This window comes from Aethalodelphis obliquidens, unplaced genomic scaffold (genome assembly GCF_003676395.1).
Source record: "Aethalodelphis obliquidens isolate GAN/ISIS:26980383/991018 unplaced genomic scaffold, ASM367639v1 scaffold1, whole genome shotgun sequence".
Classification (NCBI taxonomy): Eukaryota; Metazoa; Chordata; class Mammalia; order Artiodactyla; family Delphinidae; genus Aethalodelphis; species Aethalodelphis obliquidens.
This window is the reverse complement of record NW_020837945.1, coordinates 56,913,041-56,935,222: the sequence shown is the minus strand read 5'-3', so window position 1 is coordinate 56,935,222 and position 22,182 is coordinate 56,913,041.

Here is a 22,182-nt window from a genome sequence, read left to right as displayed (position 1 = left end):
ACTTTTGTTCCATTAAAGAAAAAAGCTTTTGCATTTCTCTGAGGGTGGCAATAATCCATTTGGTAATAAGTGACAAGAAATGTACATACAACTCATGCTAGTTAGTGGGATTGTCTTTGTCTGTCTGTCTTGCTGCGCATAAACACAGATGTCAGGAGAGAGTCTCTTTGTCTGTTAATCTGAGTATGGAAAACTGCTGACACAGCCGCTAAGATACCTGTATAATCTGTCTACATGCTGTTCTTCCCTGGTTTATAGAGTAGGGTTTCTTTGTTTTGTTTTCTTGGTTTTTTGGGTTTTTTGGTCTGAATATAAATCAACAGAAAGAGAGCTTTAGAGCTATTTAGAATTCTAACCACTTGTGTTAAGACAGAAACCCCTTTGACTATGTAATGTTGCCATGAATTCACTCATTTAGTAAAACCACAACTGTCTTCCTTTGTATTATCCTGAATTTGTGTGTCTGAAAAAGGGAGCAATGTACCTAAAAATGGATTTCAAAATAAGTCAGTCGTTTCTTTAAAAAAAATTATCATTCTACAAATGCCTATGAGTTTCTGGAGAAAAACATAATTTGAAAAGATACATGCACCCCCATGTTCATAGCAGCACTATTTACAATAGCCAAGATATAGAAGCAACCTAAGCGTCCACTGATAGATGAATGGATAAAGAAGATGTGGTACATATACACAGTGGAGTACTACTCAGATTTGCAGCAACATGGATGGACCTAGAGATTATCATACTAAGTGAAGTAAGCCAGACAGAGAAAGCCAAATATCATATGATATTGCTTATATGCAGAATCTAAACAAATAATACAAATGAATTTATTTACAAAACAGAAACAGACTCACAGACCTAGAAAACAAACTTATGGTTACCAAAGGGGTGGGGGAGGGATAAATTAAGAGTGTGGGATTAAAATATACTCACTACTACATAGAAAATAGATAACCAGCGAGGACCTACTGTATAGCACAGAGAACTATACTCAGTGTCTTGTCATAACCTATAATGGAAGAGAATGTAAAAAAAGAATATATAGATTTACATGTGTAATTGAGTCACTTTGCTGTACATTTGAAACTAACCCAACATTGTAAATCAACTATATTTCAATAAAAAATCTTTTTAAAAAACAATTTCACCTTTCTACAGAGAAAATATACATTTATATTAGGTAGTAAAAAAGAAAAATGCTTATGAGTTTCTTCACTAGTAAAAGAGCATTTTAACAGAATTGGCAAATTAAAGCCTACAAGAGCCGGCACTCCTCTCTTCAAGTTACAGCCATGCAAACCTGTAGTACTCCCCACTGGAGGCCCCCTGTGCTGTGGAAGATAGAAATGTCACCCACCAGCTGGTGAAGCACTTAAGGAATGTGTGCCTATCAGGTTCTGTGATTAGCAACGTTATTAAGGAGGTAAACTGATAAGATAATGGGGGTGAAAGAGTGTTCTTAGGCCCAATGATGAAGTGCAAAATGGAACATTCCTGCTGCTTACATGCTCCAGTTGATGGCTTGATTAGTACATATATCATGGAGAGATGACAGAAAATAAGTCAGAAGAGAGAAATATGACTTCAATTCTGTTAAGTTTGAATTATAAGGTAACAGATTTCTCCCTAAGCATATTGTCAGACAGATTGAGTATATATTTATTCAAAGAAGTGTTATCTCCTTCTCAACAACCTTGTTATAGAATCTTGTGTTGTTCTTGCACTTTTTTGTTGTGGTTTTGTTTTTATAGTTACCTTAACATCCTTCAGCATATTTCCTTGGAAAACCTCAATGATGAGGGCATTTCATCTTCTGAGGGTGGCTTTCTAGAAGCTCTCCAGTCATTTAAGGATGGTTAGAGGATACGATGAAAAAATGATTAAACTGAATAATACTGATTTGGTCAAATAGTAGTGATTCTCAGAGTGTGATTCCAAGATAAGTAGCATCAGAATCACCTGGAGGGTAGGTGGTCTCACCCTCAGAGGTTCTGATTCAGTCGGTCTGGGGAAGGACCTAAAAACTGGCATTTCTAACAAGTTTCCAAGTGATATTGATGTTGCTAGTCTAGGGACTGCATTTTGAGAATCACTGAAATAATATACAATCTTAAAATAATTGTCCGGATTTTATTTTGTATTTCAAAACTGGTTTTAAAAGTAGTTCCAAAGCATCCCCCAATGTCAGCATTTAGAAAAAGGTTAAAACCTCTGAAAGCCACTGTTTTATATAGGCAAATATTCTGTAGATTCCATTGCATTTGTTTCTAAACAAAAAGCCCAAGGACTTCATGGCTCCCCCTAGGAGGCTGACCCAACTGAGCCTGGAAGAGCTTGGCGTATGGCGTGCAAACACCACCCACAGGGTCACTGCCACCAGCCACCTCTTGTTTGTGTGTCACAAGTACAGGGAAAGATGATTTTTGATTATGCTTTCTAACATCCAGAAGTTTTGTTAGAAGCTTTTCATGCATCTTCACTTCTCCATTCAAGAAAAAAAATTAGGCTTGGAGAGCTGATTTTTAAAAAATTAGAGTAAAACTGATACCATGACTTACCTATGTGAAACTCTGCCAATGCCTCCCCTTTGGGGACTATTGTATATCTTGTCTGTGAGACACTAATCTCCATGAGGGCAGGAATCATTCCTGTCATGGTAATTGGTGTGTATTCCATGCTTCAAATGGTACCCTGGAGCAGAACTGGCACTCTGAAATTTTATTTATTTTTTCTTGAATTAAAAAAATCTTTTTATGTTTTGACCTCTCTGTAAATTTATTTTGAATATTAAAATCCCAAATCTTGGCACATAAGGCCCTTCGTGGTCTACCCCTTTCTTTCCTCTCCCTCCATACCTGGCCATGCCTTGGCCATTCGGAAATACTAATTTTACTTATTTTCCTAAATCACCATGTTCTTTGTTACTGCCATAGAACCACATTGGCAGCTTCACTTTTATTATTGGTTGAAAAATCTTGTGACCTTTGGAAAAATAAATTAGAATTGGTTGAGCCTGATCTAGTAGTTTGCTCTCAGACCCTCAAGACAGTCGTTTAGTATTTAGTCCATGTAGTTAAAATGAATTATTGGTTAGCAGACATGGTAGCTATTTTAGATATAACAACAGAGAATTTGAAGAATATCTCAAGCGGCTACGGTGGGAATAGTAACTGAAAGGGCAGTTGCCTCTGCTTTTATCTAATCAAACTTGGAGAAGGGGACTAGGGCACAAAGGATTTCTCTGACATTTTCCTGGCCCTCAAAGAGCTTGGCAATCCATCTGAAAGTCAGTATTATCTTTAAACTACTTAAATTGAATACTTTTAACTTGCTTTCATTAGAAAGGATAGAGTAGAGGTGTTTGATTCTGAAATTCTGAAAAGTCAGCAAGCAGTGTGAATGTTCCAGACCAAAGAGAATATATCTTGCTTTATATTAGTAAGAAAGTGTGAGTTACAGTGTGTTCTAGTTGGAATGAAGAAAGGGTAGAAGATCATATTAAATATTATTCTAAATTGCCAGAATTGTTACAAGCATTGGTTAGGTCTGTTAAGGAGTGCTGTGGTCTGAATGTTTGTGTCTCGCCAAAATTCTTATGTTCAAATCCTAATCTGCAAGGTGATGGGATTTAGCAGATGGGGACTTTGGGAGGCGCTCACGTTATGAGGTGGAACTTTCATGAATGAGATTAGTGTCTAATAAAAGAGGCTCCAGAGAGTTCTACAGCTCTTTTCACCAAGTGAAGACACAATGAGAAGTTGTTGGCTATGAACCAAGGAGAGGGCTCTCACCCAGCCATGTTGGTATCTTGATCTTGGACTATCCAGCCTCCAGCACTATGAGAAAAAACTTCTGTTGTTTATAAGCTGCCCAGTCTGTGGTATTTTGTTATAGCAGCCTGAACAGACTAATACACAGAGTGAAGTATAGGCATGACCATGGATACAGAGTCAAAGGACCTAGAAGTCTGCTTTGGTGACACTCGCTAAATGACTACAGTCAATAAATCTTTTCATCCATCTGTCAGGACTCTGGTATGGATAAGTGCAGGTGATATGCACAGAAAAAACAAAGGCACTACAGATTATACATTTATTACTATTCAGCAAAAGCCAGGAGATGTTCTAGTTATTTCACCTACCCTAGTGGTTGAGAATGTTGGCTCCAGGTTAGACACATCTGCATTCAAATTACAGCTCTATCATTGAAGGACTCTGTGACCTTGGACACCCTTGTAAGTTAGCTTATATGTAAAATGATGACACTAACAGTACTAATATCACAGGTATGTTTTGAGGATTCTACCAATCAATGTAAACTTCTTGGCACAAAGTAATTGCTCAATACACACAAATTATTATTATTAGCAAACTACTGCTATATATGCTCTATGTGAGGATGCAGAACGGACACTGACTTGCCAGGATACCCCACCTTTTCTGACAGTAGCTGTTTTTATTTGTAAAAGCATCAGTTGTCTCTCTCCCCTTTACTGTCAGGTGTATTGTAAAGGCATATTTAAGCAGCAGTAGCTTATTTATTCACCAGAAGACCCACTGAAGTCACACGCTGTTTCTTAAGGACCTGGTTTTCTTGAGCCAACTCTGCAGGATGACAGCTCATATTTAGTTTACATTCCTGCAATTTGGCTCACTGATTTAAAATCGATTCCATCCATCCTTGTGCATTCATGGATATCAGTCTGAATTTAGACCAGGTACATGGCAACAGATTTTTAACATGTAAATATGAAGTACCAACATGCGAGGTGCTAGACAGAATGCTTCGAAAAGCAAACCACACCTGTATAGCTCAAACCATAACAAAGTCTCCTTCCCAGAATTTACTCTGACACTAAAATGTGCTATCAAATCTTAGCATGAGTTTTATAAAAACGTCGGCAAGTTCAAACGTCGGCATTCAAATAAACAACAGGTGCTCACTGTTTGGGCAGACAGAAGAGAGCCTGCCAATAGTTAGGTTTCTGCCTTTTTGGTTTTCCTCCTTGATTCCTTCTTACTTGAGTGCCTGAAAGTGATTTCTGTACTTTTATTTAAAACATGCTACCCACTTGCTTTTTCTCATGCAGGGTCAAACACACTTTCAGAAGTCAGAGAAGTCACTCTTACTCCCATACCTTCATGGTCTCACCCCTAGGTACCCAGTGCCCAGTCTCAGGGAAGTGAGGCTACATCGCTGTGGCAAGTCCAGCTCATAAGGGCAGCACGGTGGTGACCTCTGTCCCTGAGGGACTGGCGTCACTGGGCAGTGGGGACTGCTCCAGTCTCTAGATCCTGCCCTTCTCTTTCTCCACCACCATCCCTGGGCTATGCAGGGTGCCCAAGTCTTTTGGAACAAGTTACCCCGGATTAAAATTTCAAATCTCCACAAAGCACTGGGAAAGACGTGACGCTTCTTGATTTCCAGTGGTCTCATTTGCTTTCTGCTCCCCTTTATAAAATACCTGTCCCATTACTTTTGATTCTCTAATTTCTCTCAGTGGAACCAAACATTGTACTGCAGAGATCATAGTCCTGAGCAATTGACTCTTGCGTGTATTTGATGAAGAGAGGAAGACAGCACAAGGGCAGATTAAATACTTCAAAGAAGAAGGACCAAAACAAAGACTATTCCAATTTGCCTAGGATGTTGGGATTAAACTCTTTATGAAACTCACATGCCCCCCAGCCCTCCTTCCACTGCAGATACCGCGGATTCACTCCGCCATTCCTTTTCTTTAGCCTCTGGCACAAATTCAGACACAAAAGACTGGCCATTGTTTTAGATGCTAAATATACGGCAACTTATGAAAAATATAAAATATTAAAATGAGAAGTAACTGGAGCTTTTCTCTAGTTGGTAGTTGGCGGCCACAGAAGAGCATGACAGCTACAGAAATGAAACTACTCGGCGAGGCCAGAATTCATTCAGTTTCTACAAATTCCTGAACTTTTTTTCCTTCTTCTTCTGTCTTTAACTTCTTAAATCTTTCTTCCTAACAACGTTTAGTTCTCTCTTCTCTGTAAAATGTTCGAAATTTCCCATTTCTGTTTTTCTGCTTCTTGCATCATAGTTATGCTTATATGTTGCCTGTGAACTCCCAGCTTCCATGCCCCCTACTGGATTCAATCGTACCATATGCTGTGCTGTGCTAGAACAACCTCAGTTTAGAGGGTCAGGGGAATAACAGTTCTTGTTTTACAAATATACCTTCTAAACGTTTAATGCTGTGAACAGATGGACTTGCTGTGTAGGCAGCTCACCACGAAGACAAAACACAGAGGTATGCGGAATTTCCTATGATAAGACTAGGAAACTTGCAAAGAAGATAATCAAAATCATATTTCATGACATGCACAATCAAATATTGTACTGAGTGGTAATCTGTGATCAGTGGAAGGGGTGTGCACACCTGGCTAATTACCAATGTTTTTACACAATAAGTGTACATTTTTGTTTGTGTCTCACTATGTTAATTTGTTTTTTTTTTTTTTTTGTGGTACGCGGGCCTCTCACTGTTGTGGCCTCTCCCGTTGCGGAGCACAGGCTCCGGACGCACAGGCTCAGCGGCCATGGCTCACGGGCCCAGCCGCTCCGCGGCATGTGGGAGCCTCCTGGACTGGGGCACGAACCCGCGTCCCCTGCATCGGCAGGCGGACTCTCAACCACTGCGCCACCAGGGAAGCCCATCACTATGTTAATTTTTAGTCTGTGCTCACTGTCTCACCAGTCCTCCTGATGCCATAGGCTATTTAATTATCACTCCTCCAAGAAAATTTCTGGATCTAAGTCTACAACAGTCAGGCACTCTTGTCCTTGACTTTATCACATGCCTCTGTAAAAGATTTCCTCGGCTCCACCCATGTGTTCCATCTCTCAGACTTCTCCTATGTAACATCATGTACCCGAAAGCTCTTTGAGAAGAAATTCTAGCTGATCGTATCTTGTGGGTAACAGAGGAAGGAGGAGAACCCACGTCCTTCTTGGAGGAGCATATATAGTCAGCTTGTGGGGAGCAGGGATGTAATACACTACGAATGAGCTCTTCTTTGGGATCTTAAATGAGACGAATATGAGAGGAGAATTTGCATATAAAGGATGAGGGAGAGGAAGGGTGGCTGTTAGTTGCCCAAGGAGGCAACTTTCCCTGTGGTCCTTGGATTGAAGAGCTCCTTTTTGTTTCTGTTGTTCTTAAACACCAGAGGCCCTATAAAGGGATGAATCATGATCCATCTGATCCATTCATGGTACTCTCATTCTTTTTTTGTCAAATGCTGGATTAGGGACAATCATGCAATCCTTTCTGTCCAATGATGTGTGAGAAGAAATCTGTTGGGGGTACTTACGGAAAACATTTTCCTCTTTGACTTAAAAAAAATATGGCTGCTGGGATAAAAGCCTTTTTTTTCCCCCTAGCTTTGGCTTTGAAGCTACTTGTGTGTGTTTGAAGGTGCTGTTGCTTTGTTGTTTGGGAGATATCCCAAACACTCTGAGAGTGATGGAGGAGTATGGAAAGAACCTTGGTCCTTGATGACGTCACGGAACTGCTGCACCAATCCAGAATCACCCACCAAGTGATATATCTAAATCGATCTCACTTATATAGGGAATAAAGAGTGAAGGCCCACATTAATATTAACCCCTTCTCTGTACTCTCCAACTTTACAAAACCTACTCTTTTTTTAAGACCTAGATTAAGTTCCACCTCCTCTGGGACCATTTTTCAATCACTCCCATTGATAATTTGCCTAATATGAATTGCTGGAGGGTTATTGCTTGGGCATTCAGACCCATATTTATATGACCTGTTGTGTCTTCAGTGGGATTGTATAATCCATAGGGGACAAGTTTTGCAACCTAACTCACACTTTTTTGTTTAGAGTTTTCATTCCTGTGCAAACTATCCATTAGGACCTCAATAAGCATCGCTTTAATAGCAAACAATTACTGAGCCCTTATCCTGTGCCAGGTCATCTTGCTAAGCACTTTGTAACAGCTAATCCTCACTAATCTTCCCTCATTGTAACAGTTAATCTTCATGACTATATTGCAGAAAGTACTGTTATATTCCACAGTGCTCTCCTAGGCTAGGTTGGGTGCTCATTAAATGCTGTCACGGCATTCTGTACTTTTCCTTCGTAGCATTCATAGTTTCAATTAAAAAACAAATAAGCTAACCATGCATTTGATGGCTTATTGTCCATTTCTCCCCAGGTAAAGTCCGTGAGGACAGGGGAAATTTATGTCATATATCCCCAGGCCATGGAACAGGCCCATGTGTAGTAGTCTTAAATATTTGGTGAATTAATACAGAAAAACTCTCTTTTTCTTAGAATAGGGGCAGAGACTTAGAGCCTGATACCTCCGGCTCAAGTTTGTACCACTGGGCCTAGAGTTCACACTCATGCCAAGTTTTCTCTCTCCAGGGGTCCTGCCCATAATCCGTGTACCATGTTGTTTTCCACTGATTTTAGTTATTTCAAACTCGAAATGAGGCTCTGAGTTTACCATCTAATTTCTTGTGTGGAAAACTAAGAAAACGTATTTTAACAGACAATTCAAAGATTTCGGGATCCTGAAGTGAGCAGCTAAGAATGATGATGGTGATGATGATATCACTATGATTTACAGAGCACCCCATTTCTGCTGGAGATGTTACCAGCAATCCTCAACTTATCATGGTAAGTTAGGTTTTATTTCCTACTCATAGAGGAAATTGACGCTTGAAGAGGCTAGGATATATCACTAAAACTGCATAGCTCACAAGCCGTGGAAATATACTATCAACCCAGGTTTACATTAAAGTAAAATCCAGATCTCTCCACATTTTCCAGGCAACAGCTGTCAATCATCAAACACCTACTACATGCTGGGAACTCTTTTAGATATTTCTTTAATTATCAAAATAATCTCCTGGGACTTCCCTGGTGGCGCAGTGGTTAAGAATCCGCCTGCCAATACAAGGGAAACGGGTTCGAGCCCTGGTCCAGGAAGATCCCACATGCCGTGGAGCAACTAAGCCCGTGCACCACAACTACTGAGCCTGCACTCTAGAGCCCGTGAGCCACAGCTACTGAGCCCACGTACCACAACTACTGAAGCCTGCGCACCTAGAGCCCATGCTCCACAACAAGAGAAGCCACCCATGAGAAGCCTGCGCACTGCAATGAAGAGTAGCCCCTGCTCGCCACAACTAGAGAAAGCCCGCGCGCAGCAACGAAGACCCAACGCAGCCAAAAAATAAATAAAATAAATAAATAAATTTCTAAACAAACCAAATAATCTTCTAAGGGAAGTATTAACAGAGTAAGAAAAAAAACAATGGTTACCTGTGAATGAATTTCAAAACAAAATAAGTCAAAGTGTAGGTTTAGAGTCTGGAAGAGTTTTCTAAAAACATGTCAAATTTTCATGGGAGTTTTTGAACCTATCTATTACAGAGAATGTTTAGCTTTATATTTAATTCATATACCAGGACTAGGAAGATGGCAGTGGACTTGAAAAAGAAGTAAAATGAGGTAACTGCATGGCCAAACCATATTTTGCAGCCACGGTAGTTTAGACAATGACAGGATGTATAAAAACTCCAAATTTAAGGCAGTTACATCCATCCCAAGTTTGGTCATTCCTAGGACATTTGACCCTTTCAAAGAAAACATAAAATTCTGTAAGAGCTAATGTGAGAGAAACTGAACCTTCATCTCTGGTACCATAGGAACAAAAGAGTTGACATAGAAAATCAGATAAAGATTAGTTGCTTTTTTTTAAACTACAACGTCCAACCCAGCATCATTGGCCACAGCCATGTTCTCACTTTCCAGCCCCTTCCCACCAGACACCTGCTGTTGGAGATTTAATTGTATCTGTCACTTCAGCAATCATGTGCATGTGGGTTTTCCAGAAGGATGAATTGTAGACTTCCAGTTTAGGCTTAGATGGTATGATGTGCAGCTGCTGTAATGCTAATAAGAACATTTCATCTGTCGTCTCTAACCACTCTGCTAGTGATAGCCTAATGGCCACTGCCAGATATGCTTCTCTCCCCAAATGCTCCCTAATGAAACCAAGAACAGCAACACTCAGAAAATGAGCAGAGGCTGAAAGCTGTAGAATTCACTTTTCCAGGAGGAAATTTTGATGGCTGCAGCCCTAAGAAGCAGCGAGGGACAACAAAAAAGCAAGCAAAATTGATTATTTCCAACAGAATGTTTGCTTCTCCTTACTTATTTTGATTTTATACATTAACATTTTATTCTTATCAAAGGAGGTTTTTGAGTTAGTAAGAGAAATGTTGGAAAGGACTGAGCTTATTTAGTCCAAAAACAAAATACAAACCAAAAAATCAAGTTGTCCTTGTAAATGACACAATTTTGATGTCAAGTCAGTCATTTAATCTGTCTAATAGCGATCGTCTTTTTTTTTCTAGGAAAAAAAGGTCATATTTACCAGATAATCTCTCAGGTCCTGAGAAATAACGCTACATTGACTTACTTCAGCATTTTAAGCAACCCACATGGGTATGTACATCCTAAAATATCACGCCCAAATTATATCTAACATACAAAATTACTTTGCCCATTGTTCTAAATGCCATGATTCTGGGGACAGTATAATAAGCTGCTCTGTGAGATGACGGACCACAGAGGCCATTCTACTTTCAGTCATTCTAAGGGAGAACAGAGTGTGCCAGCAAAACTTCACGGTTATTCTCCAGAACCAGGACACAGATTAGTTGTTTCACAGTTTCTATTTATTTTCCAGTTTAATTTTTTTTATCGAGGTATAGCTGACTTCCAATATTACATCAGTTTCAGGTGTACAACATAGTAATTTGATATTTTTATAGATTATACTCTAAGGTTATTATAAAATATTGACTATATCCCCTGTGCTGTATTATACCCTTGTAACTTAGTTATTTTATACCTAGTAGTTTATACCTCTTACTCCCTATTTACCACACTTTCTATTTATTTTGAATAATTGCATCCCAAGTTAGAGAAATCATTGACTAACTGCCAGATTAGTGCAGAATTAGGAATTCTGATAGAGACTCCAAACTTTAAAGCAGTTCTTAATCATCCAACAGTAAACAGCACAAGAAGTAACACAATAATCCTAGAAGTGCAGAAAAAGAGACAAGCTGATGTCTTTTTCTGCTCTTTCCTCCAACATGTCAGATGCCATACCCCTGGCATGGTAAACAAGATGCTTGTTATTGACTGGCATCCAGGATTACACACACACACACACACACACACAAGAGTTATTAAGAGGGAATAAAAGATGCCTCCTGTAACAGGTCCCCTTGTTGTCTTTCTCCTCCCTATGACTCTTACCAAAATTGCAAATGCATAATTCACTTTTGAATTATTTGTTTAGTGTCTGACCTCCTGTCATGTTCACACCTGTATGGACAACAGCTAGCATCATGTTTTGTATTTCACAGATGTTCAAAATATTGGTTGAGTAATTAAATAAAGTGAATACCCTTTCTTTATTCATGGACCTCATTGATCGTACATAGTATCTTTTTGTCAACTATTCTTGAAGCATGATTAAACACACTGAAGAAAAATATTTCCTGTTTGGATAGCTAAATAATGAGTTTCACTCTAGAAGGCAAAAATTGACTTTATGGTGCAAGGCTCGTAATTCCTAACTACAGTTGAATCCAATCACTATCTTATTCTCTCTCTCTCTCTCACACACACACACACACACACACTCTACACCTACACAATTGGGTCTTTGTAGTAGAACTATGGTAATTATCTTTAGTGATTCCTGCTCAGTCCCCTAACCCCACTCTTTGGCAGGAACCCCATTCTGGATGAGCAGTTGGTAGCCTTGTGAAAGTGGCTCAGAGCTGGAGATTTTCACAGTCTGGCTGCTGCCATCCTAAACAGCACAATGAGGCAAAACATATCTTCTTTCAAAGAAACCTGTATTTGAATCTGGGTGACTAAATAAATAGTCATTAAGTGACCTCATTTTGGGGTAAAGATAGATGTCCCTGAAAACAACAAAATATTAAAAGATGGGAAACAGCTCTTTAAGAATGCCTTTGGCAGGAATAGGGAACTCTGAATTATTCTCTTTCCCTGGGATTCAACTTGCTGTGTCACTGTGAATTTCATCTACTTTGTTTTTTAGATGAAAGCTCAGAATATTCAAGCTTTTCAAGGGTCACATTTCATTTGACTGAACTTCCCTTGCAGTCTTATAAGTACTTCCATGGACTGTAGTTTTCTCTCTTGCTGACTTAATGCTGTTGAGAGAAAACTCCACTGCTCTATGTAAAGGAAAATGTAAAGAACATGTTGCTCAGTATTCAAATGCCACACAAAAGCCAACCTAAGAAATCCATCTGAAAAAATATAAAAGGCACACACTTGGAAAATGTTTTCAGAAGTTGTTTTCTGTATATTCTCAAGTACTGTGTAAGGAGTGTAGGAAGAGATTTCTCAGAATTTAAAACATACTCATTATCTTTCTTTAAGAATTTAAAATACGTTCTCACTGAAAATGGAGTTAATTACTAGTCAAAGGTAGCATCAGAGAATTCAGTCAGTAGTTGATGTAGGTTCGAATGTCATCAGTATGTGCTGGCTCTTGGTTGTAGACTTTATGGTAAAATGAAACCAATGTGCTATTGAAGTATCACATTAAAATATTTTAATAATGGAACCATTTTCTAGAGGTCTTTAATAAAATAATAGTTCTGTAACAGCATAGATATTAGGATATAAATTTTTTTCAATGACAACAATAATAATAAAAACCTAAAACAAGAGAAAACACAAGAAATATCAGTAACTAGAACTGTGCAACACACACTAAAGAGAAATCAAAACTTGTTTTAAGTGGAAACACCAAAAAATAAGAAGACCAATTCTTTCCAAATTGAATGATAAATTAAATATGCTTCTAATAAAAATCTCAATGATCTTTTGTTCTAGAAATTGTTAAATTTTTGAAACAGTATACTGAAAAAATACATGAGGAAATAGCTAAGAAAAATGTGAAATGGAAGAATAGTAAAAAGGAAATTAACTCCAATAACTCCTCTGGAAATATATATTAAATATATATTACAAGGTCATAATCTAAACTAGAGAAAGTGAGATTTTAATTTGGAGTGGTTATTTATTTTCTACTGTCATTTTCCTTTCATTTGAATGCTTAGTCTATTTACATTTAGTGTTAGTACATTTTACATTAGATATTTTCTATTATAAAATTTATTTTTAAATTTAAAACTAGTTTGGGGTTGAAATTTGTTATAATATTACTGATTTTAGTACTAATCACCCATCTATTTGCACCATGACCATCTTTCTTAAAGCTCTTCTTTTTCTTTCAATTCTTACTTGGTAAGAATATATGTCCATATATTTTCTAACTCTGCCAATTACTATTTTTATGATTTTATCATATAATATGACCTTTCTAAACTTTAGTTTTCTTATCTATTAAACAAAGAAAACAAGTTTTAAGATTAAGTCAAATAACTCATGTAAATGGTTTACCGTAGTGCAAATCAAAAATCAATAAACGTTAGACAATACTGGCAGTGGTAGTAGCAGTAACAGTTTAAAGATTATCCTTTCTCCACCAAGTTTATTTTGAACCTTTGTTGAAAATTAACCCTATTCAGTGTGGGCCTATTTCTGAACTTCCTATTCTATCCCAATATTCTATTCTAATCTATTCCAATCCTTTGCCAATACCACACTATCTTGAGTAATGCTGCTTTACAGTAAACTTTGATATCAAGTAGATTGAAAGCTCCTTTGTTGTCCTTCTTTCAAAGCTGTTCTGGCTATTCTAGTTTCTTTATCTTTCTATGTAAATTTCATAATCCTGCCACTCCTCTAAGGATAAAGGTTTTTTTTCCTTTCCCTTCCCCCAGGCACAAAGGTTTTTCTCCTGTGCCCCCAGGGATGACAGGGCTTGCTGTTCTTTGGGGACAATGCTCTCTGTAGTGCTTTCTGCCTTTTCTATAGCAGCAGCCACTCCCCTCTACCAGGCCTGCACCACTGAGGGGAGCTTTCTCCAGTCTTCCACAACAACCCCAATCTTCCTTGTGACTACCTAGTGGAGGTCTGCGCAGCAGTTTGTGAACAGGTGCAAACTCTCCTTATGTCTGTGGCTTCTAGGGGTGCCAATCACACAATGGTAGCCCAGTCTCAGTTTTTTCAGAAATAATTAAAAAATTTTACAACAGCTGAGTTCTTCTTACTCACTTTTCTGGTGTTGAGCCACCACTGGTGTTCTGTCTCTCCATGAAGACACCCGTTTTTACATAGGATTCAGGGTATTTCGTTACTTTGTGACATCAATTCTTTAAAAAAAATGTGATTTTGTATAGTATCCAGGTTTTTCATGCTGTTAGGGTGGGAATGATGCTCTTTCCAGATTTCTACATCGTAAGCAGGAGCTGGAGTCCCCCAGTGGTATTCTTTATTATCTAGGCTATCATCCTTTCTAATACACCTGGTTTTCTTCTTACTTTGTTGTCTTTTCAGCTTAGTCTTGTCTCTCCGTATGGATTCCTGCATTAATTCTTAGTGGCCTCACCTCACTGAATTCTATTGAAGTAGTCAGTCAATGTTATGAATTGTGTATTAGATCATTTTCAGCAGCATATTCTGCATTCAGCTCTAGTGGATGCTCTCTTCTTTCCTTTGTTCTGTTCAATTTTTTATGCCCCTTGCTTGATATTGGTAAAGTGAGATTTCATTAGGTCAGCATACAAGTACAGGGTGTACAGCTTGATCCTGGCCTAGCTTTCTGTTCATGTCTGTCATGGTCAAATCTCCTTTTAAAATCTACCAGTGGAGGTTGGTGCTGTGTACAGCAGCCCATTCAATTCCCAGAAACTAACATGTGTCTGCTATAATGACATGACATCTCCTTCTGTTTCGAAGGTTGGCTCTCTGATATGCTGAATTATGAAAACATACACTTTTAGCTTATATTTGTACATGAAATAATATAATTTCCACCATACCCAATTACTAGGGCTCTTATTTACACACTACCCTCCTTCATCCCCCAAGAGCATTATTTTTACCCTGAATTAGCCTTTTTCTACTCAGTTATTTTCTACAGTTCTCTCTCGGTAAAAGAAAGAAAATTGCTTTAGATGGACCAGGAGGATGAAAATACTACTTTGTTCCCCTCAGAGAGCAATTTCTTGTGATGCCATATACCCCAGGTTTTTAAAGTTTCTTATTGTCCTCTTGTTCAGGAACAACAGTCACTCTATGCCATAAGTTAAATCTACATTTTCTCTCAATCCAACTTGAATTATTGGTAAGTGAAAATTGTTTCCAATTTTATTTATTTATTTATTTTGGTGACAGGGAACCAGAAACTATTTTAAACTGTAAGTCTGTTGTATTATTGAAATAAACAGAGTTAAAATTATAAATTGAATTGAAATAAGATTATTATATTTGGCAGTAACCTATGACCTTAGCATTCTCAACATCTGAATTCTTTTTTTTTCCTTCCATATCAGCAATAAACAATTAGAAAATGAATTTTTCAATGTTCCATTTACACACAAATCAAAAAAATATATATTTATGAATAAATTTAACCAAAGATACGGAATACCTGTACACTGAAAACTATAAAACACTGCAAAAAGAAATTAAATAATAGAGATATATATACCTTGTTAATAGATTAGAAGATTCAATATTATTAAAATGACAATTCTCCCCAAATTGTACTATAGATTCAATGCAATCTCAATTAAAATCCTAACAGTCTTTTTGAAGAAACTGACAAGTTAATGATGAAAACTTCTATTGAAAAATTTGAAATCTAAAATAGTTAAAACAACTCTGGAAAAGAAGAACAAGATTGGAAGATTTACACTACCTGATTTCAAGACTTACTAAAAAGCTATAGTTATCAAAACAGTCTGGTAGTGGCTTAAGGATAGACATACAGCTCAATGAATCAAAATAGTGTCCATGAAGATGTGTGTGTAAATGGAACATTCAAAAAAAATCCTTGAATCTCAAAAACACTGCACTAAAAAACAAATTACACTAAATAAAAGAGCGACATCTGAATTCTTGAAGGGCTACTTAGTGTAAGGTTTCTAATGGGAATTGGAAGAGAGGATGCTGTAGGAAAATTTATAATCTTTATGATAAGTTTTAAAACCACATTCATTAATGTATATGCACTGTGTACTTAATTGGATTATGAGGAACCATTAAGAGACAGGACTCGTATTTAGAACCCAACAGACTGAAAGCCTCCTTGTCCTGCTTTGTCTCTAAGCCAGTGGTTCTCAGCTGGGAACAATTTTCCTTTCCCAGGGAATATCTGGCAATGCCTGAAGATATTTTAGTTATCACAACTGAGGAGAGCTTTGGCATCTAGTGGATAGAGGTCATAGAAGTTGCTAGACATCCTATAATGCATAGGACAGACTCCCCACAGCAAAGAATTATCTGGCCAAAATATCAATAATGGTGAGTTTGAGAAATTCTTTTCCAAGCTCACACTGAAATATTAGCTGCTCCAATAAGTCCAAGAACAAATAGGACAAGAAAAGAGGGGTCTGTTTTTACCCTAAGCCCCACAGCAAGAGGTTTAAGCTTCCTCTACTAGGTCACCTCAGCCTGTCTTATTGTACCAGCTTCGGGAGACAAAGACTCAATCAGAGACAGAATCATTATAGAGAATATTAAACAGGACAATAAAGGGAGAGAGTTTACTCCTATGAAGACTCAGAATTTTTTTCCTCTTTCCTAAAAATATAGAAATATCTATCCCTCTAACTAAGACCTAAAGATGAAGTAAAGGGAAATTTACCTCTCCCAAAAGATCAATTTGTACCTTTTTTAAAAATTACCCATTGGAAAGAATTTTGAGGATTTAAATATATTTTATTCCTAGCTGAAAACCTGTTCTTGATTCATGTTTTCCTATAGTATATGATCAAAACTCTTTAATACAGTATGAGAAATATTCCATAAACAATCCTTTCTTATTTCTTTTTTTATAACTAATTTTTATTGGAGTATAGTTGATTTACAATGTTGTGTTAGTTTCTGCTGTACAGCAAAGTGAAGCAGTTATACATATACATATATCCACTCTTTTTTAGATTCTGTTCCCATATAGGTCATTACAGAGTATTGAGTAGAGTTTCCTGTGCTATACAGTAGGTTCTTATTAGTTATCTATTTTATATACAGTAGTGTATATATGTCAATCCCAGTCTCCCAATTTATCCCTCCCCCCAACTTTCCCCTTGGTAACCATAAGTTTGTTTTCTACATCTGTGACTCTATTTCTGTTTAGTAAATAGGTTCATTTGTACCATCTTCTTTCTCTTTTTTTTTTTAAATATTTATCTATTTATTTATTTTGCTGCACCAGGTCTTAGTTGCAGCATGTGAACTCTTAGTTGCAGCATGCATGTGGGATCTAGTTCCCTGACCAGGGATCGAACCCAGGCCCCCTGCATTGGCAGCATGGAGTCTTATCCACTGTGCCACCAGGGAAGTCCCCCATCTTATTTCTTTAAACTCATTGACTGTTACCTGTATTTGGCTATTCCATCACTCATTCATACTAAACTTACGGACTTTTCCTGGGTATATTATATATTGATACAGTTTTCTTAAGGTTTAATTCACCTGGGATTGTTTTGAAGCCAGGAAATGCCAAGTCATCAGTCAAGGCTCAAATCAAAGGGCATCATGTCCGTGCAGAATTTTCAGGCCCTGTCAATCAGACTGGCCTCTTTTCCTTCTGTTGTCCCACAGCACAATATGACTGCTTTAACTTGGTACTGAATACTGGTACTGCTTTGTATTATACTCCATTGTTTAATGTTAACTCCTAGAGAACAAAGTCTCAGTTGTTAACTTGTGTGTGCCACAGCATCTGGCAGAGTACGCACTCTCTAACATTGGTTAAACATTGGATGTATATAACAGAAATAGGAGAGGATACAAACAACCAGTGGACTTCAATTAAGTTTTCTATCAGTTTGGAACTTACATAAAAATAAATTGTCCTGGGCTTCCCTGGTGGCGCAGTGGTTAAGAATCCACCTGCCAATGCAGGGGACATGGGCTCGAGCTCTGGTCCGGGAAGATCCCGTATGCCGCGAAGCAACTAAGCCCATGCGCCACAACTATTGAGTCTGCACTCTACAGCCCGCGAGCCACAACTACTGAGCTTGCATGCCACAACTACTGAAGCCCACGTGCCTAGAGCCCGTGCTGCACAACAAGAGAAGCCACCTCAATGAGAAGCCCGCGCACCGCAACAAAGATTACCCCCCCCCGCCGCAACTAGAGAAAGCCTGCATGCAGCAACGAAGAACCAACTCAGCCAAAAATAAATAAATAAAACAAATAAATTTATTTTAAAAAATAAATAAATTGTCCTAATGAGAAGGGAGAAGGAAGTAGCTACTTGTTAATGTAGTTCTAACATGTATTTCATATGATGTTTGTTTTAGTTAAACAAGTTACCTTCTGTGACTAACAACTACTGGGAGTTAATGACAATAAGTACTGCATGGAATCAAGACTGGAAATTCCCTCATGACAAGCTTCCTCTAGACTCCTCTTCCCCCTTAAAGAACAGGCTGCTGTGAGAAAACTATTAGCTTAGATAACAACCTGATGGCATATCTGCCAACAATCGAGATAGCACAAAAATATTCCATTGGGTCAGCCATATGTAGCATCTCATGGATCAAGGATTTGGATGGAAAATTTGGTAAGATGCTCCTATAGCTAGCCTTTCATTTTATCATTGAAAAAACTCAGGTGTGAAGAAAATGCCAAAAAATTGTTTTAGGTAAAAAGAACCATAATTTGGAATGTATTGGCATAATATAGTTTCTTAATATGTTTTACACTATGAGGATTATTGTGCCCCCAAATAAAAACTATTGTATCTGTTTTTATCTTAAAATTCATGAAAAGTTAAGAACAACATACTTTGGCTAACTATGTTAATTGGGAAAAACTGTTCTTTTCTGTTATTGTCAGTATTTTCAGGTGCAAAGTATTAGCGTATTAGATACATTTCTTCTTAGGCTGTGTCTATTCATAATAGTTTTAGCTAATATATGAGAAATACTTACATATTGGCCTCTATTGTAAGTATTTTACATGTGTTAAATCACTTAATCCTTACAACCGTATAAAGCAAGATCCAGCACACTGTTTATATAAAGGGCTGGATGATAAATATCCTAGGCTTTGCAAGCCATATAGCCTCTGTCTCAACTATTGAATTCTGCCATTGTAGCTCAAATGCAGCCATAGGCAACACATAAATGAATGAATATGGATGAATTCCAATAAAACTGTTTTTATGAAAACACACAGTGAATTAGGCTTGGCTAACAAGCCCTAGTTTGACAAGCAAACTGTAAAGTAAAAGTCATTTTAAGTTCATATTTTACAAGTTGAGAAAATTTAAAGGAGACACAAATAAGTAAACAGCACAGGTAATTCAGCTTGCAACTGGCAGAATGGTGATTAACCCAAGTAGTATGTTCTATAACTGTGCTCTAAAACATGGTAGTCACTAGATTTATGTGGCTCTTGAGTACTTTAAATATGGCTAGTCTGAATTAAATTATGATATAAGTTAAAATACACGCCAGATTTCAAAGACTTAGTATGAAAAAAAGAATATGAAGTATCTCAATGTTTTCTAACGACTGCATGTTGAACAGATAATAATTTGGATATATAGGGTTAAATAGCTTATTAAAATTTAGTTCACTTGTTTCTTTTTACTTATGTTAATATAACCACTAAATATTTAAATTAATATATGTGGCTTGTATTTGTGACTCATACTGTATTGGACATTAAACTGTTCCTAACAACTGCCTTTATACATATACAAGAAGAGGTTACATTAAAATATTCCCTAAAATGTCTCTACGGGTAGGACTTCTGGAAGGGCAGAATGAGGTCCCTCATATATCTTCTCATGTGAAAAAGCAACAAAAACACAGCTTTTTTGGAATTCTGTAAATTAGCAAACACTTGCTTGCAAAAATTTGAGGAACATTTATTCAAGGAAGACTGTGGTACAGAGGGCCTGTTGCTCCCCTGGATCTCCTCCCTCTCCCTACTGACATCTGGGGCTCTCACCTTTTCTTTTTTAATCTACTTTTGCTAAGATGTATTTAATATTTTAAAACAGGGACAAAATCCAAAGTTATTTCCCTTACCTCTTGGGATTGTGGAATGTCATCACCTCTAGTTTGTTAGGTTTGTTTCCAACTAATAATAAAGGATGGAAACAGTGAAAATACATACACACACATATTATATACATACATACATATGTACAAAAGATGGTGGAGGGAATGGATGTATTATGGAACAAAGTTCCTATATACTATTGAAACAAAGTTAGCACTAATCCAAATCCAAACTGGGTTGCTTTAAATTAAGATAATAATTTTAATCTCTAGGGTTCCCATTAAAAAAATAACTAAAAAACATAGCAAACAAACACAAGATGATTAAAATTGTACACTAGGAAAGATCTATTTAACACAAAATAAAGCAGTAATGGAGGAAGAGAGAAACAAAGATATAAAATAATAGTAAAATGACAGATGTAAGTCCTACCTTACCAGTAATTGCATTAAATATAAATGAATACACTAATCTGAAAATTGAAGGGCAGCAATTGGCAGAATAGTTTAAAAAATGATACAACCATATGCTAGCTATAAAAAACATACTTCAGATTAAAAGAAACAAATATGTTGAAAGAAAAGGATGAAAAAAGAGATATACTATGCAAACAGTGACCAAAAGAGGTCTGGATTGGCATGATTAATGTCAGGCAAAATGATTTTAAAGCAAAAATTTTAATACCTATGAAGGAGGACAATGTATATGGTAAGGGTCATTCCACAAGCAAGGCATAACAATTATAAACATATATCTAATAACATAATATCAAAAAGATGAAGCAAAAACTGACAGTATTGAAGGGAGAAATATATAATTCACAATCATAGTAGATTTCACTACCCAACTTTCAATAATGTATAGAACCACCAGGCAAAAAAGCAACAAGTGAATAGAAGACTTGGGTAACATCATTAACCAATTACATCTATATCTATATCTATATCTACATCTATATCTAATATACAACTATAATTCTATAAACTCTACAGTTACAGACTCCTTCACCTATTAACAGCAGAATATGCATTCTTCTCAAGTGCATATAGGACATTATCCAAGATATACTATACATTAGAACATAAAACAAGTCTCAATAAATTTAAAAGGATTAAGATCATACAAAGTATGTTTCTGACCAAAATTGAATAGTATTAGAAATAAAGAAGAAAATTTAGGAATTCACAAATATGTGAAAATTAAAAAAATACTGTCTTGAATAACCAGTGGGTCAAAGAAAAATCGCAAGGAAAATTAGAAAATGCTTTAAGATGAAAAAAAAAAATAATTTTAACATACCAAAACTTGTAGAATGAGCTAAAACGGCCCTTAGAGGGATATTTTTACCTATAAAAGCCTATAAAGTAGAAATGTCTGAAATAATCTAACATTCCACCATAAGAAACTAGAAATGAAAGAACAAAGCATATCTAAATCAAACAAAAGAAAAAATAATAAAGATTAGAGCAAAAATAGGTGATATAGATAATTTAACAGCAATAGAGAAAAATCAATGATACCAAAAGTTAGTTCTTTTTTTTTTTTTTGCGGTCCGCGGGCCTCTCACTGTTGTGGCCTCTCCCGTTGCGGAGCACAGGCTCCGGAAGCGCAGGCTCAGCAGCCATGGCTCATGGGCCCAGACGCTCCGCGGCATGTGGGATCTTCCCGGACCGGGGCACGAACCCGTGTCCCCTGCATCGGCAGGCGGACTCTCAACCACTATGCCACCAGGGAAGCCCCAAAAGTTAGTTCTTTGAAAAGATCAATAAAATGGAAAAACCTTTAGTTAAAATGACCAAGAAAAAAAAGAGAGAAGACACAATAACCAAAATCAGGAATGAGAGAGAGAATATTACTGTTGAATTTACAGGAATAAAAATGATTATAAAAAATACTATAAGTAATTGTACACCAAAAAATTAGAAAACCTAGATGAATAAATCCAAGAAAGACA